The sequence below is a fragment of the Pongo pygmaeus genome, chromosome 8 (genome assembly GCF_028885625.2).
Source record: "Pongo pygmaeus isolate AG05252 chromosome 8, NHGRI_mPonPyg2-v2.0_pri, whole genome shotgun sequence".
NCBI lineage: Eukaryota > Metazoa > Chordata > Mammalia > Primates > Hominidae > Pongo > Pongo pygmaeus.
Window position 1 is genome coordinate 81968216 of NC_072381.2, and position 19455 is coordinate 81987670.

The 19455-nt window shown below is 36.8% G+C and overlaps 1 protein-coding gene across 2 annotated transcripts in view; it reads left to right on the forward strand.

Moving 5' to 3' along the window:
* ANK3 (ankyrin 3) overlaps window positions 1-19455 on the forward strand; it is a 699134-nt gene that overhangs the window by 110537 nt on the left and 569142 nt on the right. The window lies entirely within an intron of this gene.

A 19455-nucleotide genomic window follows, 5' to 3' on the forward strand; every position in this document is an offset into this window, starting at 1 on the left:
GGAGACTGATACAGCATCCATTTCTCCACTGATAATGCCATGAAAATTAAATGTTTGATTTAGCTAAACTGAAAAGTCTACATGGGAGTCCAATTATGATCAGATGTTTGCTTCTAGATCTGGAATTAGAAAAAGGAGAGTCACTTCAATGATTTTAGTAGTGAAAGAGCTCTAGCTATGGTAACCTGATATGTCTGTCTACCTTGAAGGATATTCTGCTCAATGGGCTATGCAGGCTACCTTTCCCCTATATAGTGATGTGTAAATGCTTCAACTCTCTCCCTCTCAGCCTCTCATCTTCCTGGAGTCATCACCATTCATCTTTCCATGTGCTCATGCCATCCACTATTCTTTCCAACCAGCAGGGTCAGGTAAGGGTTGCAGACTGTATTAGAATGTCAGTTCTCCTTGCTTCATTTTCTTCATATAGAAATAGATGAATAATAGTATCTGCCTCATAAGTTTATTATGAGAATTTATTGAAGCAAAACGTTTAACTTGGTGCCATAATAAGAGCTTAATAAATATCAATATAATTAACATTATTATTATTTTTTTCCTAAGATGACTTCTGCATTCATATGTATATATTTTACTAGGTTGAATTATGTGAAATTGCCATTTTGGTAACTAAAAAATAGTCTAACACCAGCTATTTCATATGATTAAACTAATTATTAATTAACTTATAATTCTATTTTCTATCTATGGTCTTTTAGTTATTTTGTTTCTGTAACATATTCACTACACAATTCTGTGGTACACTTGAATTATCTTTTTTTTTTGACAGAGTCTTGCTCTGTTGCCCAGGCTGGAGTGCAGTGATATGATCGCAGCTCACTGCAACATCTGCCTCCTGGGTTCAAACAATTCTCCTGCCTCAGTCTCCCAAGCAGCTGGAAATAGAGGCACACACCACCATGCCCAGCTAATTTTTGTATTTTTCATAGAGATGGGGTTTCGCCAGGTTGGCCAGGCTGGTCTCGAACTCCTGACCTCAGGTGATCCACCAGCTTCGACCTCCCAAAGTGCTGGGATTACAGGCGTGAGCCATGGTACCCAGTCTGAATTGTCTTCCTAAAATGATTTTTTTTTTTTGGTTTTTGTTCAGTGAAAGCACTGAGTGATGCTGGTTTTTTTCATGAAGGACTCCTAAGAATGATAATGTAGTCTAGTAAGACTTTGACATTGGTTCAGTAGGCTCATCATGATACTAGCTGGGTTCCAGCAGGATGTTGTAATGTTGCTGGTCAATATTAATTGTGTCACCAGTAATAAGCTAAAGTCAGATTTATCTGGGTCAGGCACACAATTTTATCTTAGCCATATGATATGTTCTACCTATCAAAGTATTTTTCCATTTTTATTGTGTTTGCTTTCTCAATAATTTTAAAGAACAAAAGTAAAACTATCTTAATCCTTTAAAGATTAAAAATGGAGCCATATGTTAACTAATTTTATCAGGAGCATAGATCTAGTTAGTGGCTATTCAGAGAGTTAAATAAAGGTCTTTATAATTTCAAAGCTAATATAGGTTTTTATAGGTCTTATTCCAAACTCATTTGATATAATTGGATAAGTAAAATCCTCCCAATTTCTCCCATTCCTACTATATTTCCAGGATTCTGTGGTTACTCAAAAGCATTCTCTATGTTTTAGAAATTTATATCTAGTATAGTTAATAATTAATACAATTTTTAAAATGAATGGAACATGAATTTCACCAATACTCTGATGAAGAACAAAAATATAGGCTGTCATATCTCAAGATTGCAATATTTTAGTTTATCTTAAACCTTCTACAAGAATGAAACAACTATTCATATATGGATTTAGGACTTTCTTGTTCTGTTTTACTCACATATTTGTGCACAGTCCAACCTCATTTATAGCCCTCAGCCATTTAAACAGCTTCTGAAATGAATGTGTGGTTATGCTACCTTCTGTAGCAATTTTTATATATGGTATAAATGCTGTCTTTACTGAAATTCTGACTCTGTGCCCGTAATGCCAGAAGACACAGAGACTATTGGGAATACCAGGCTGAAATGATTTCTTTAGAGGCTCCAACACCACCAGGAATTCAGTTAGGTGAGTGATTAAAACTGAGTGAGCCAAGGTGGATGGATCACGAGGTCAGGAGATCAAGACCATCCTGGCTAACATGGTGAAACCCCATCTCTACTAAAATTACAAAAAATTAGCCAGGCGTGGTGGCGGGCACCTGTAATCCCAGCTACTGGGGAGGCTGAGGCAGGAGAATTGCTTGAACCTGGGAGGCAGAGGTTGCAGTGAGCCGAGATCACGCCACTGCACTCCAGCCTGGGAGACAGAGCGAGACTCCATCTAAAAAAAAAATAAAAACCAAACAAACAACAACAACAACAAAATACCGAGTGAGGCAAAAAGAGATGAGAGTTGATACCTTTTATCCCCAACTTAAAAGTATCTTCTATTTTACATTTTTGGTATCTTGGGAGCATCTCTTTTGGCCTTTAACCCATCTGGTATATACTCATTTGCCTTGGTGCTTTGGAACCCTGACTGTCCTGTCTGCTCAGTTTGCCTTCTTTCTTTCTTGTCATAGTTTCAAAGAATGTCCATTTCAGATGTGAGAGCTCTGAACTCGACAGAGATAACTCGCTGCTTGGCACCCACTCAGCCCCTGCAGCTCCTGTCACTTAATGGTCCAACCCTCTTTGCCAGCAAAATGTCTGGGTCCTCTGCGGAAAATGCAGAATCCTTCTTCAGAATCTCTGTTATTGGATCTCCTCACTCAGCTAAAATATTAAAATCCTCCTGGGATTAGGTAATGAGACAGTGTACACTTCATAGTGTACAAGTTGAAGAGGTAGTTTGGATGAATTCTGAATTGAATGAGATAAGAGTGTCAATAAAAATAAAAGGAAAACCATTTATTTTGTGTAGTATCTGATTCTTTCCCCATTTCTTCGCCGCACTCCTCCACCGCTTTGATAATGTGTTTCTATAGAATATGACTCCCGTGGCAACATTTAAGAAACCGAGGTCACTTTTTAGATCTTGTATGCCAAACACTTGCCTAGGCAAGCCTTTGATTTAGATGCCTGTAAATGTGACTTGACATCTATAGATAGGTGTGCTGTCAGGGCATTCGATTTACTTAATAGAAAGGATGAAGGAAAGTGTGAGCCTATCTGTAGAATTCTTTTGTCTTTGAACCGTGGAATATGAGTCATCAGGAACAATGCTGCAGCATATCAGGCAAAGTCTGAATCCCAATGACACAATTCTAAGAACTGTGAGAATTGACTCATGCCCAGTGTAAGGGTATGGGTTACAATGAGGCTGACTAAAAATGGGTGGGTGATTTTGGTTGCTTGCAAAAGTTTGTTTTCATTCTACATTCAGAAGAAATCAGAGCTACCACTGTTCCAGCGCGAGGCTGCCCTGAAGGTCTGCATGTGGGGAGACTGCCTTCTGTTAGGTTCAGAAGTGCGAGCGTGCTCTGACTGCATCCTCTGGCATTTATTTATCCTCACGACTGAGCCAGCGGGCGGCCAGGTGTGTCCCTCCTCTGCTGATTCAAGTGGGCCCTTCTTGAAGGTGTGTGCTCTGTAGGAGGAAAAGACTCCTGTTTTCATTTTGGAGTATCGGTCCCTAAACACCTTTCTGTGATGTTTGAGGAAGATGTATCTGTGTTGGTTTCTGTTGTAAGGAGACTAGTGTTATTGTAGGCCCTTTAACAAATGTGTTAGGAATGCAAATATTTGCATATGGAAGAATAAAATATTAATACTACTTAGAATAGTTATAAAATTATATAATTTACTCATATAGAAATTATCTTATGAATGATCACTTTAGTTAACTGACATCTAGCTATCACATTACAAGTAACTGACACCAGCTTCGAGCCCACTAGCTTTGAATTCTGGTTTGGCAGACCAAAAGATGCATAGCCACAAGCTGTTTATCTCATGTTGACACAAAGCATACTGTTTAGCATCCTTTAGCCCCTGAGAAAATCTAATTTTTCAATTGCCCCTCTGTTTTCTAGAGCCACTCTAAGTTGTTAAAGATTTCAGAAATGAAGTCTGTTATCACAGTATTTTCTTGCAGACATCTGATTCTTCCTGAAGGTGGAAGAATCATCCATTTTATTTATTTTTTTCCTACACGTTTAATTTGCTTTGCTCAAGTCTGTGGTGAGGATATTATTTGCCCTGGAAAATGACTTAAAAATGTGACAGTGATCTCTACAAGTTTGGGTTGGTTATTAGACTCAAGATTTTGGCAGTTAGTAAAGTTTCATTTAGAAAAATACAATATTTAGAGACCAACCATGAAGATTTTACTCAGGAAGCATTTTTTTTTTTTTTTTTTTTTTTTTTTTCCGCTCCTGTTACCCAGGCTGGAGTGCAGTGGCGCGATCTTGGCTCACTGCAGTCTCCACCTCCCAGGTTCAAGCGATTCTCCCGTCTCAGCCTCCTGAGTAACTGGGATTACAGGTGCCCACCACTACATCCAGCTAATTTTTGGTATTTTTAATAGAGACAGGGTTTCACCATGTTGGCCAGGCTGGTCTTGAACTCCTGACCCCAGGTGATCCGCTCACCTCAGCCTCCCAAAGTGCTGGGATTACAGGCAGGAAGCAATCTTTTTACAAAAGGGGCCCTCCTTGCCTTTCTTTGATTACTAATTGATAGAATATTTTTTCATGCTTCGTAAATATTTAATGACTTGTTTTGTGAATTGTCTGTACATGTCTTTGGGTATTATTTTATTAGAGTATTAGTATTTTTCTTGTTAACTTATATGAGCTTTTTATATATTAATACTATTATTCCTTTATCATTTTGGTGCTGAATATTTTTCTAGACTGCCTTTGCCTTCTAATTCTCTTTATATTCTGATTAACCCTTAAAGTTCAATTTAAAAATCTAGTAAACAATTGTTTTCCAACTGTGCTGGAACTGTTAACTGTATCATTGTTTTCTAATATGTAAATCTTTAGAAAATATAGTTAGGCACAATTAAGGATCATATTTTTCTTAGGGGAGTAAATATGGCTAAAAGATAAGCTAAAGTTAGGCTTTAAATTCTAAGGCAAGAGATTATCCAGTATAAATGTGTTTCAGTCTAGCACAGATGTTGTTGGGTGCAATTATGGGTTATGATATGGTAAGGTATCCCTGAATGCTTATTTCTTTGATGCAGTGCAGTGGTTTTCAAGCAACCTGCATTCTGTAATATGTCACTGTCATATTATCTCATATTCTGTCATATTATCTCACCGTTTTGTAACTCTCATAGAAGTCCCCTTTTGAATCTACCATAGCTGGCAAGGAAAAAAAAAAAAGGAAAGAAGAAGTCCCCTTTGTGGTAGACCCTTTTATAGATTTATTCATGTCACATCTACATCTATTGTCACATCTAAACGCACCCTGGAATTCTAAGGTAAATTCTTGCTCTACAATCTTCATCTCTGTGATAGAAGTTGTGGTCCTAACTTGGGTAATGCAATAGCTCTTGATCACAAGCTCCCTCCATCTGGAGGGCAGTATAGCCTAGTAATTCAGAGTGAGAGCTCTGCAATGACAATGACTTGGTTGGAGTCTGGCTGGCTAGTTACTCATTAGGAATCATGAACAAGTTACTAGACCACTTTATTCCTCAATCTTCTCATTTCTAAAGGTAACTAATAACAGCTATCTATCTCACTGGGTTGTTAGGAGAATTAACTGAGAATGTACTGTTCTCAAAAAGTTCTTGGCATGTACGTTTGATAAATTTCAACGATCACCACCACTACCATACAGTCATTCCTCCTCTTTTCTTTTCTTCAATTGGTGGCATTCTAACCCCATTTTCCAGGTAGCAGGTTTTAAGAAGATGATGCTAAGACATAGAAAATCATGAGGGCTTAAAACAATGTTAAAGTACAGTAGTAAAGCAGTAGACAAGAACTTGGTGATGGAGCTGGGAAAAGATGCTTTACAGTTCAGTTTCAAAATGGTCAAGGTTTCTTCCTATGCCCATCTCCCTGACTCACATGTCACATACTCCACATTTAAGATATTCTAACAGTGGGATCCGAAATAGAGGAACAGGATTTGAGGATGTTAATCTTACTTTGGTCTTTAATAATACATCTTTATCTCTCTATCTAGTGTGTGTACTATCACTAAACATATGTAATCTGGATATTCCTAGATGTAATATATATATGTTTGTATACACAAACTCACATTGTGAATGTGTATTTGTTTAGACTATATAATGATGTAAGTTAGAGATCTAGAAAGTCTCAGATGCCTGCTGAGCCTCTGGTGGGAGTTACTCTGCTAATTCATCCCAGGGGGAGGAGCTTCGACGTGATAAATACTGTATTCTCTAAGCTACAATGATATGCTTCTCTCTTCACAATAAAATATAATACATATCACCCACTACTTAGTCTGTATCTCCCAATTGAAGAGGTTATTGCAATAAAAATCCCCTTCTTTCTCAGGCCATAGAAAAGTAGGATATATATATATATATATTCTTTCTTAGGTTCACAAAGGAGAAAAAGACTTCCTGATGTAGCTGATTGTGGCTTGTATTTTGAGCTTATGGCCAGTCTGCTGATATTTAATTACTTCAAATGGTGCAGTAAAAAAGAAGAGTAAAGGAACTAACATTTATTGAGTGGCCATTATGTGCTATATGATGTTAACTCATTTGATTCTCTACTGATTCTGTGAAACTGGCTTGATTACTTTCAATTTATGGATGGGGGAGCAGAGGTTCAAAGTAGTTGGTATATAGCAAAGCTCTGTTTGAACCCAGATTTCAGTGAGTCCCCAAATCATGCCCCTCCCAGGGCCATGCTGCCTGCTGATACATCTGGATAAAGGAAAACAGAAAAATTGGTCAAGGATTTCCAGGTATGACATTTGAAGTGCTGGTCCCGGCTGGTCACTCTCAGGGCAATCAGCTGGAGGTCGCTGTGGCTGATAACAGCGTTAGGTAGGTTTCTCCCTCAGCCATAAGCTTCTTCTCTCTGTGACCATTCTCTGGTTTTTGGGTACAGCCTCACTCTTGGCTACTCACCTGTGTGCTCTGAGTTCTACCCTACCTCCTATGTCCCACCATAGTTTTTTATTTGCTAGATTTGCATTCTAACCAGCAAAGCCATATTGGTGACAGTTATTTGCTTCACTTATTTATTTCAACTTTGATCCAGTGTTTTGAATATCTAGCTTTAATTTGAAGCATGTATAACCTTCTGTGGAAAGAGTCAGCAATTAAGATGTCAGCCTTGTCAGGATTCCGGAGCACTATGCTGATAGGTACTTGGAAATGATATAGATAGAGCATATGCTAAAACCTTCTGGCATGTAAATATGTTGCTCTTTAATGGAAAGTTTCCAGGATTCAATAGGCAGCCTTTTGCAATGATTAAGGTATTCTGGGCTGGATTCAGCCTCCGTTAGTAATTTTTTTTTTATATTAGAAAGGGAGGCAGTATGTGGTGTAAGGTAAAGTGGGTGAGCCTGAAAGTCAGACTGATTCAGACTCAAATTTTAGTCCCAACCCTTACTATCTGTGTGTCCCTGGGCTAGACACTTTACCTCTTTGAGCTCTGGTTATCCATCTACAAAACAGATGTAATACCTACCTTATGAGATGGTTTATAACACCCAGTATGGTGCATAGCACAGGCCATCACTGAGCAAATATGAGTTCTCTTCATCTTGACTGGAAGATAATGCTTTCTAAAGTTCTTGTCTTCAATGAGTGCATATATATATGGACAGGAAGGCTGATTAAATAAGCCTTTTCTTACATGAAGACTATTTTTCTTTATAGTCCTTTATCTGTTCCAATTCAAAGGAAGGTTTAAGCCCTCTCATTTCCTTGATACCTCTGCATGAGATAAGACTTGAACTCAATATGCAACAGCTTGTTGGGTGTGTTCCATACATCTGTTATGTGCAAGTGTTCTTCCTGCCGGATCTGGGGAGCAGTGAGAGTCACATTTTGCTAGTAGACTTAGCTGTTGATGATTTCAACACAACATTTATCATGACATAGGGGATGCTTTTGAAATTGTGCAGGAAGCTGAAATGAGTAATGTGGCAAGTCAAGGCTTACAGCCATAGAAGGAACCACTTCTCGGCTGGGTAGGGAATGTGTTTCTTCTCAAGACTCCTCTCTTCTGTGAATTCCATGCTCCCTGATAAAGACTGGCCTTTCCTACCAGGACACCTTATTAAAGTAAACTCAACAGTTTTTGCCAATGATGTCAAATGTGGCCAAACAAAGGCTTACAGTTGATGAGTACAAGCATAGCAAGGTTTTACCTTAATCAGCTCTTAGACATACTCCCTAGTGTCTAAAACTTGTTAACTCTTCTTTCACTTTTAATTCAACAGCTATATAAGTGCTTTTTATATACAAGCCATACTTTTAAAATGAAAACATAATATTTTAATACCAAATGAGGGAAGACTTTTCTCTCTACAGAAACGTATGTTTTAGAAAGGATCCTGTGTACTTTAAAAAAAATCTCATGAGACCAATTAATTTGATTAATAAAAAACTTTAAAATTATTTTTAGTATTGTACTGTTAACTGTGTTCCAAAAGAAAATGTTCCTCAACCCAAATTTATAATTGTGTTTATTATTTTTTTCAGCATCAAAAAACTAAGAAATGCATCATTTTTAAAAATCAGGAAGTATAGGGAACTGAGAAGAGACTGACTACCTTTCATTTGTATGTTCCTTTTCTAATTGTCAATATTGCTACTCATCAACTGCTAACACTAAATTTTCTGATGGCTTAAAGTCTAATAATAAAGCTACATTTTTATTTTTTTCCAAGCACTTCTTTATAGACAGAAATAAATTAAAATTTGCCACTTTCGACTAATAATTTGAAGCTCTAGAAATTGTCAGTACAAATATGGCACTCCTACAACATGACTTTAGGAGGCAGGAACTGTTGCCTGAAGTCATAAAGAGTATTCAGAAGTTTGTAAGTGCTTTCTGTCACTTTACTTGAAATTATTTGATTTTTAAAAATCATCCTTATGAAATGAGCAGAGAAGCTCTAATTTTTTTTTAATTTTATATTTTTATTCATTATTATTATTATTATTATACTTTAGGTTTTATGGTACATGTGCGCAAGGTGCAGGTAAGTTACATATGTATACATGTGCTATGCTGGTGCGCTGCACCCACTAACTCGTCATCTAGCATTAGGTATATCTCCCAATGCTGTCCCTCCCCCCTCCCCCCACCCAACAACAGTCCCCGAAGTGTGATGTTCCCCTTCCTGTGTCCATGTGTTCTCATTGTTCAATTCCCACCTATGAGTGAGAATATGCGGTGTTTGGTTTTTTGTTCTTGCGATAGTTTACTGAGAATGATGATTTCCAATTTCATCCATGTCCCTACAAAGGACATGAACTCATCATTTTTTATGGCTGCATAGTATTCCATGGTGTATATGTGCCACATTTTCTTAATCCAGTCTATCATTGTTGGACATTTGGGTTGGTTCCAAGTCTTTGCTATTGTGAATAATGCCGCAATAAACATACGTGTGCATGTCTTTATAGCAGCATGATTTATAGTCCTTTCGGTATATACCCAGTAATGGGATGGCTGGGTCAAATGGAATTTCTAGTTCTAGATCCCTGAGGAATCGCCACACTGACTTCCACAAGGGTTGAACTAGTTTACAGTCCCACCAACAGTGTAAAAGTGTTCCTATTTCTCCACATCCTCTCCAGCACCTGTTGTTTCCTGACTTTTTAATGATTGCCATTCTAACTGGTGTGAGATGGTATCTCATTGTGGTTTTGATTTGCATTTCTCTGATGGCCAGTGATGGTGAGCATTTTTTCATGTGTTTTTTGGCTGCATAAATGTCTTCTTTTGAGAAGTGTCTGTTCATGTCCTTCGCCCACTTTTTGATGGGGTTGTTTGTTTTTTTCTTGTAAATTTGTTGGAGTTCATTGTAGATTCTGGATATTAGCCCTTTGTCAGATGAGTAGGTTGCGAAAATTTTCTCCCATTTTGTAGGTTGCCTGTTCACTCTGCTGGTAGTTTCCTTTGCTGTGCAGAAGCTCTTGAGTTTAATTAGATCCCATTTGTCAATTTTGGCTTTTGTTGCCATTGCTTTTGGTGTTTTAGACATGAAGTCCTTGCCCATGCCTATGTCCTGAATGGTAATGCCTATTAATACAAGTTTATAGATAAATAAACTGAATCTCAGCTTACATGACTTGCACAAAGCCACATATTGACCCACCTATGAATACAGCACAGGCCTTTGTCCGTTGATTTTTCCATCATCCCATTATATGACTCAACTCCTTTAAGAGACCACATGCTCCCATTCACATAGTTTCCTTGTAAGAAGCAAGCAAGCTTTGTTCCTTGGTGGCCTGGACTTTTAACATGAATGGATAAAATCTGTAACTAATGGATAGAATCTGTAACTAAGTATAGAGAAACTAAGACTAGTTCATAAATGCTTATGAATCCTCCTGTGTGTGTCTCTGTTTTCCTTTTTATTTCTTTCTTTATATTTTTATTTTATTTTTGTAGAGATGGGATTTGTCATGTTGCCTAGGCTGGTCTCAAACTCCCTGCCTCAAGTGATCCTCCTTCCTCAGCCTCCCGAAGTACTGGGATTTACAGGTGTGAGCCACTGCACCTGGCCTGCTTTCCCTTCTTTAAGCGCATTTGAGTCTACAGACAGATCACATCTTGTCATGTGTGTCATTTATGTGTTTCCTGTAGAACCTAAAAGGAGAGAAACTGAAAGCTAGTCTGTGGCTATCAGTTGTGCTGATGCCAGTTCAGTTTACTGATCACGTTTACCAGGCTCAAGCTTTTAAAATGAGCCTCTGTGGAAATGAATTGCCCATTTTAGGGACTTGAACGGGACTGCGATCAGCCATTTACAAGAATGGTGGAATATGCTAAAAGATTAAGCTCTAATCATGTGTTTACTGGAAAATTTAAGACAGCAAAACTTAGTCTCATTCTGCTGTTCAATAGCCATCTAGGGAGCAGCATAGCAAGTGGACTACACTGTTGGTGTTTATGGAGACAAGGTCCACTTTCTACCTTCTGGCTCTTGAACTTGGTGATTTAGTTGTTTGGAGCTTACTTGTTTCAATAATAAAGCACACTATCTATGAGTGTTGGAGCCTTTCTTTCCTATATGGGAGTTATCTCCTCTGAGCATAGGTGGTGGCCACTCATTGAAAATGTTATAGATGAGCTTAAAGCATTGGAGAAATTCCTTCCACATCTTTGGTTCTGGAAACCCCCAAAGAATTATTCTATTTTCCTTTTTTACTTTTTGCAAATTTAGGTAACCTTGAAAAATATACTGAGTAGCTAGCTTCTATTTCCACAGCTCTGGCATGGAAATTTCTTACAGGCTAGAACTGCTGCTTAGATTGGTTGCTATGCAACCAGGAGAGGAGTTCACAAGCTTTGTCACAAGCCAGCAATCAAATGAGAGGCAATATTTTCTTTTATGTGTGTTTTCTTTTTGCCAACTTTTGTGTTTGATATTGTTTGTTTACATCTTTTGGGAAGTTTTTATTTGTAGAAATGCCTTTTCCAGAGAAACTTTATTTGTTGAAGGCATTTTGGTTTGATCTTGCTACATTAAAAGGTGAGCTCCACCTCAAAGGCAATAGGTATAGAATTAGACCTTGAAGGAAATATAAGAATTCTTATAAAAACATGATGATGTCACAATACTGCTTTTGCTACTATCTTAAGAAAACATACATGTGGCTTTGCATTCTTTCCACTGCTTATTTTTACTTATTGTGCACTCTTTGACATAAATCAGTGACTCGGAACCTACCGTGCCTTTGTCCTCTTGACCTTGAAAGTCATCTCTGAATGAATACAAAATCATTTAAAACTTTATGGTCAGGATTTGTTCTGGCTGAATTCTTTGGAGCCATCTTTTACTTAAATCCCTCTTAACCTTTGCAGATTTTGCCTTTCCAATACTAATGAACAGTTTTTAAACACATGCTTGAATAAATGTTTATAATCAATGTTTATATTTAAATTATCTATTTTCAATTATACATGGATGTGTATTGAGTGAGGCTGAGGAGTGTGCCTCAGAACTGTTCACTGTATTCTTACAGGTAGACAAGCAGAGATGGGGACACTAAAATGAGATAGCTCTTGTCCAGTGTCCCAAAAGTGGAAAAGATGGATTGCAGAAACTACATATCAATTAGCTTGATACCAGTATCTGGCAAAATTGCAGCAGTCTGGGTTCTTGAACTAATAGCTTGTAATTCCATAGCCACTGGATATGGGTTTTGGTAACACGTTCGATGAAATATTTCTTGTGATAATCAACATTTCATTATGGTAATCTCTAATTTTAATGCTTGAGAAATAGCACTTAGCATTTTTTTTTCTGCAAATGGCTTTCTATTTAAATTATTTGAAGAAATGAAACAGAACATTGAAACGGATGTAAATGTTTTTGAAATTCAGGGATATGATATTTGCATATAAACTTTAATTTGCATTTCTCCCTCCTAATTTGGCCTACTATAGGAAGATCCTGTTTGCTCTTTTGCCTTTTAAAGTCAATATTTATCTCTTCATTGCATGATGCCACACTCAGATTTTAGGAAAGTGTGATTCGAAACATTCAGGATGAGCTGTCTTTACCATTTGTGCCCTCCTAGAGCAAGTGAGGTTCTAGTTAGGGCCCTGTCACTGCTGGGGGTTTGCATATGCTATGTCAGTGCACTAATGGCTGTTGGAAAAAGGCCTGATACCTCGTCTTAGTTTCCAAACTCCTTTTGAGTTATTCATAGAAAAGTGGAGAATGAACCGTTTTAAATCAAACCATAAAACACAAATTGGGAATGCTGATTTCTTTCACTTCTTCAAGACACAAGCATTTGCTGAGTAGGGCCCTTCATTGGTTTCAAGACAAGTGGAGCAGATACATTCTGCATCATGTACTAAACTCTCATTCTGACCCCCTTTTTTTAGATCCCTTTAGCAGCCTGATGAACCTATAAGAAGGAAAAATTTAAATGTGTAAAATGAAATATAAGAAATTATATTGAAATCATTATTGAAAAATTTAAAAATTGTAATAAAGTAATAGCTATATATTAGTGTTGCATTAAGTAATGAGATCTAGGAGAGGGTCTAACACCAGGTATATTTTTGATCTCGTGATGTTTTAGGTCATATCAGGAGATATCTGCCTAAATGTAATCTGTGAATAGTACTGTGACTTGTATCATGCCCGTATTTATAATGGAAGGAAATGCTAGATTTCAGTGAGATGCCTGTGAAAATAAAGATGTACTTTTCCCATCCAAGCTCTATCCACAGACCCATTTGGAGGGGTCCATATATCCCAATTTAAGAACCCCTGATTACATGGGCCCCATTGACATAAAATCTAAAATTTAATGTTAAAATAAGTTATGATATACACTTTTCAAATGGTAAAGTCTCTAGGGTTGGTATCCTTGGGGATAATTCCAATTGATATATGTCACTCAAACTGTATTAAGCATGCATATTAGCAGAGACAAGTGAGTTTCAAACGTGTATTTTCCATGTGGCCTAGTTATCAATAGAATGGTAAATTTTTACAGAAGATGCCAAATGAGTGGGCCCACTGCCAACCTTCCATTATATTGTGGAGGGAGGATAAGAAATGAAGTCATAGTTTAAGTGGTGAAATTTCATCTGAAGAGGCTGTAAGTGACCAAGGGGAAATGCCCAACACATTAGTAAATAATGCCAGTAGTCATACTGAAAGTCTTCTGCATAAATAATAATACTGATTTTATGGATTTTTGTGAGAAATAAGTGAGTTAATCCATATATAACACTTAGAGTCATGCCTGACACATGGTAAGCCCTGTATTAATGCTACTCTTACTATTCCAGTGTAAGCTATTACTACGACATTTTCCAAAAGTGATCCATCTATCTTTAAAGGAAGATTTTATGCACAAGCAAGTTTGTGCACACAGGCTTTTTATGACTGCATCTATATATGCTGTACTTCACCTTGAGCATATCAATAAATATATTTGAGATTATTGCATATAGAATTGCCTTGTTTTTTAAAAAATAAACTTTGTCTTTCAGAATAATTTCAACCTTACTGAAAAGTTGTAAAAGCAGTACAGAGTCTACAGACTCCATGCCCAGTTTCCCCTATTGTAAACATCTTCTATTACCATGACACATTTGTCAAAATAAAGGAATCAACATCAGTACCACATTATATTGTATTAACTAAACTCCACACTCTATTCAGATTTCACTAGTTTCTCCCTAATGTCCTTTTTTATTTTTTGGTTCCAGGATCCCACCCATTATCCAGGTCTCCTATAGCCTCTTCTAATGTCTGATAGTTTCTCAGTTTTTTCTTGTTTTTGACGACCTTGACGGTCTTGAGGGATACTGGTTAGATGGTTTGAATACCCCTCAATTTGAGGTTGTCTGAAATTTTTCTGATGGTGACACTGGGATTATGGGTCTTGGGAGCTTGACCACAGAGTCGAAGTACCATTCTCTTCACTAATAACAAGATTATCTGCTGTCATCATGACTTACCATTGATGTTGCTAACCTTGACGACCTGAACAAGGCAATTTTTGCCATGTTTTGCGTTATAACTCTTTTTTCTCTCTTTCCACACTCTACTTTTTTTGTAACAAGGCAGTGAGTACAGCCCATACTCAAGGGGTGTGAAGTTAAAGAAGATCCACTTCCTTGAGAGGGGGATGTTGGGGGTGTGTGTGTGTGTGTGCGTGCGTGTGTTTGTATACATGTTTAATGACTTTGTAATCATCCATTGGACTTTACAAGACATGTGAAAGTCTATTTTTGACATCTATTAATTGTCCCCAGATAAAAATTAGATTTAGAGTTCCAAAAGATATTTCTCAAAATGTAACCTCTCCCTTCATACATATTTCTTATTTGGGGACACCTCTGTCTAGTTTTCCTGAAACTTCTTTTTGTTTGTTTTAAAATACGTTTCTAGTTTATTTTTGGCAGGCTTTGTGTAGATAGCCGAATTCAAAATAAACAATGAGCTACCTTATTGGCTTTGTTCTCATCTATATTCATAGATGAGAATGGCTAAGCTACTTACCTGACAGCAAATTATTTGATCCAGGTAAGTAAATAATCAGTCCTTCATAGAACTATGTTTTTGAAATCATTAATATCTAAGCATGCTGCTGTCTTATCAAATGTTACATATAACCTTGTAACGTAAAACTTCAGTATGCACTCACATATTTTGGGGCTCTTTATTCAATTAGCAGATTATTTATTGAGCTTCTGCTATGTTCTCACCATGGTTTGGTGGAAAGATAAATTAGATGCCTGCTACGAGAAGGTTCATATATCTAGTGGGAGACACAGCGAATAAACACATTAAAAATTAATGGAAAAGATCATTTTAGAGAGTGGTAAGTGCTTTGAAGAAAAAAGCCAGAAAGCAGGGTGAAGTGCTAGTGAATTACTTGGTCATGACGACATTTAGGGACTGCTGTAAGTTTTGTGACCGTGGAAGTCCTCAGGAGATGGCAGTTAAACCAAAGCCCGGGTATGCAGGAGCATCAGACGTATGAAAACCTGGGAGAAGAACATTTCAGCATAATCTGGAGTTAGGAGTAGTCTCGGCAAATTCGAGGAATAAAGAGAAGGTCAGACACAAGTAGATTTTAAACAAATGTTGATTAAATTCAACTGAAAACAGTGTCATTGTCCAAGACACTGTATGAGTACAGAATCCTAAATTCTTCACTATCTCCTAGCGCTTGAAACAACTAAGACTAAAATCCAGTTAAAAGTAGGAGCTTTTGAGTCAAATATTGTTTGCTACCTATATAATTTTAGGGAAGTCATTTAAGCCATTTTTCTGAGTGTTCAAACTGGGGTTATTTAAAGCTGTCTAATAGGGTGGACGGAAGGGAGTAAAAGAAAGAATGTAAGTATTTAATATGGACCTTGGCACATTCTAATTATTTAATAAAATGGTTGCTGTGCAAAAACAAAACAAAACCAAAAAACAAAGAGAAACCCAGAGTTGTAGAAGAGAGGACAGAGAAGTAGAGAAAGGGTTACAGAGGAAGGCAGGGCCTGGTCCATGTGGGGCTTTACAGACAAAGTTGAATTTTATATGAAATCTCTAGATGGCTTTAATCACAGGAGAGGGACATTAAAATAATCTTCTAGCTGCTGTATGGAAAATGGATTACGGAGTGAGAAGAGGAAGCAAGAACACCAGTTAGGATATCATTGTGAGAGTCCTTGTGAGAGATGGATGATGGGTTGTACTAGGGCAGTAACAGTGACATGGACAAAAGTAGACAGATTGGGAAATATTGTGAGGTTAGAACTGTTGGAATTAGTAGATGAATTGGAATAAATTATTGCAGACAGGAATCAATAGGAAAGATAAGGTGATGATGTTATATAAACTGCCTCAAATAGAAATAACCTTTCATGTGAGTAATGTAAAAGTATTTGACTTTATATTTTTAATTAATACTTTAAAAGAAGCGCGGTATCGAATATCCACATTAACACACTAGGAATAAGTTAGGGAGTCATGTCCATTATAACTTAGTTAACATATTTAGTAATAGAAGAGAAACCTTGCTTACCAAGTTAGTGGGCTGTTAATTTTTACCATCTGATGAGTCTGTCATAACTACCAAACACAGGCTGAGCTCAGTGGCTCATTCCTGTAATCCCGGCAGTTTGGGAGGCCAAGGGGAGAGGATCACTTGAGCTCAGGAGCTTGAGACCTGCCTGGGCAACATAGTGAGACCTTGTTTCTATGGAAAAAAAAAAAAAATTAGCCAGGCATAGTGGTGTGTGCCAGTAGTCCCAACTACTCAGGAGGTTCAGGTGGGAGGATTGCTTGAGCCCAGGACGTCAAGGCTGCAATGAGCCGTGTTTGTGCCACTGTACTCCAGCCTGGGCAACAGAGCAAGACCCTGTCTCAACATGAACTACAACAACAACACAAATAACTACCAGACACACAATGTTAAAACTTTGTCTTTAACAGTTAATTTCCAACTGAGGGATTAGCCTTCCTATTTATTTAATCATTTATCCTCAGGGAGTTCTCATTTTAGTAATAATATTTCTGACGTAATGTTCACTATGAATTGCTTTTATGTCATAATAATGTTACTATTTAGCAAAGCCGAATAGGTTCAACCATACATTGATGTTTAACTTTTGAGATTACTGAGGAAACATTTAATTTTGTACTATTACTTTCATGCAAAATACTTTTTGATAAAGGGTTTTACAAAGCTTTCTTTGGAATGAATAACTAAATATAGTCACAATTTTGACATTTTGACTTATATCAAATACAGCAATTCATTTTATGAGAACTTGGAGTTTAATTTTATACACTTGCTTTGCTTTACATTTCCAAGGTAATCTTTTCTGTATAAAGAAACATTATTGTTAATATAACAAAAACTTCATTACTCAGGCTCAATTTAATATTTTTAGATAAAGTAGTCAAGATAGGTACAATTTATTTTTGTACCCTAGAAAGAAGGATTTGCTAAGGAACTGAGGAGTTAAAGAGAAGGGAAATATTTGTCTCCTTAATAAACTTTTAAAGAATACTGCATAAGTATATGGATATCACCAAAGCTAAACAAAGGGATGTTGTTGATATGCTGTGTATGGCTCTTGTCTGATTATTAGGGCAGGTGTAACTGCACTTTAATTTGATAACACTCAGCTAACTTAGATTGTGCTACGATGTAACAGATGTTCCTGCATCCCCAGTTGTTGTTGTTCTTTTTTAAAGAATAAGATGCTGTAAGTTGAAATGGATTTCTCTATCACAACCTGTTAGTTTCAAACAAAGACTTCTGCCCAAATTTATTTTTAGGAATATAATTAACTCTATGTATTGAATATTCTTTAGCACCACCTTACCGAAAGTATTAGAGCTATTTTAGTATGTGAAGTTCAGAAAAAGGAACCAAACTTCGTGAACCACTTTAGAATATATACTTTAAAATTATGAAAATAAGAAGAAATATGTAAAATTGCTTTAGTCCTTATAAGAATATTTTGATATTTTATCTTGTTATTCTTAAGAAAGGATTGCAGTTCCTGTTGCTCAAGGAGATTTTATTCTCCTTGAGTTAACAAAAAACAAAACCAAAAGTTGCCATTATGAATCATGTTGATCTTTTGATTACATTGCTTGAACAAAGAGGAAAGAAAGCTCTGTTGAAATTCTTGAGAAATTCTAGGCATCTAGCACTTGAGCTGATTCTTCAGGGGTGTGCAGAATTTAATTTAAGCAAAGGGAGATGACCAGAAGCCTTGCGGGAAGTGAAGGAGGCAGGAAATGACAGCACTCATTCCGGCCCGCCTGTTATAACCAGGGATTGTGCCCATCGCTTGACTGGTCACTGGGAAGTTTGAAAGGTACCCTGAACAGAGAGGCTGCTAAATACATACAGTAGTATAGGTAGACAACATATTTGCCTGTTGATTTGCATCCAGGTTACTAATGTATATTTGAATCAATTAAACAAGGCAACAGAACCCCATAAGCTACATTCATGTTATGATATCTCGGCAGTCTGTTTTATTTGCTTCCCATCTCATTTGTAATTCCTAATCTGACTGCTGCAGATCAAAAGAAGAAAGAACATGTGTGGTAGGAGGGAGAATTCATAGGGATTCCTCTGGCTAAATGCTGATAGACAATTCTGAGATGAGCTTTTGGTTTGTAGTCTCCTGGTCTAAGACTCTGTAAAAGAACAGTTGATTTAATGGTTTCTATTTTTTTTACATTTGGAGGCTCGCTTTAGTGGAGGGGAATGCTAAGAATTTTTAAAGAATACATTTAAATAACTGCATTTTTTAAATCAGGAAAATTTCATATTGATTGAATCTTTTTATGTGGTATGGATTCAATTTTTTATGTAAGTAGTCTTTCTATAATTTACTGATTTAAAAAACTTGGTTTATTATAAATCTGATTTAATTTTGGGGTTTCTAATGTCCCAGTCTACAGAAAGTTTGTAAGGGAACAGATGATTTCATGCTTCTGTTTTCTTATTTGGGGGCACTCACATTAGTGATGGGAATCCTAAAAGAGTTTCAAAGATTACATTTAAATAGTTGCATTTTTTTAATCAGGAGAATTCTATATTCAGTGGATTCCCTGATATGAATTCATTTTTTGATTTAAGTAGTCTTCTTGTAATTTACTTGTTTCAAAAATGTACTTTTGTATATTGGATTTGCTCAAAGTGAAACATGTCTAATATGCTACTGACTTTATATTAAGACCATTAAAGTATCCAGTGGACAAATCTATTGGTACTTCTCAACATTTATTCTAAAATCCTATCAGGTTTAGTGGATAG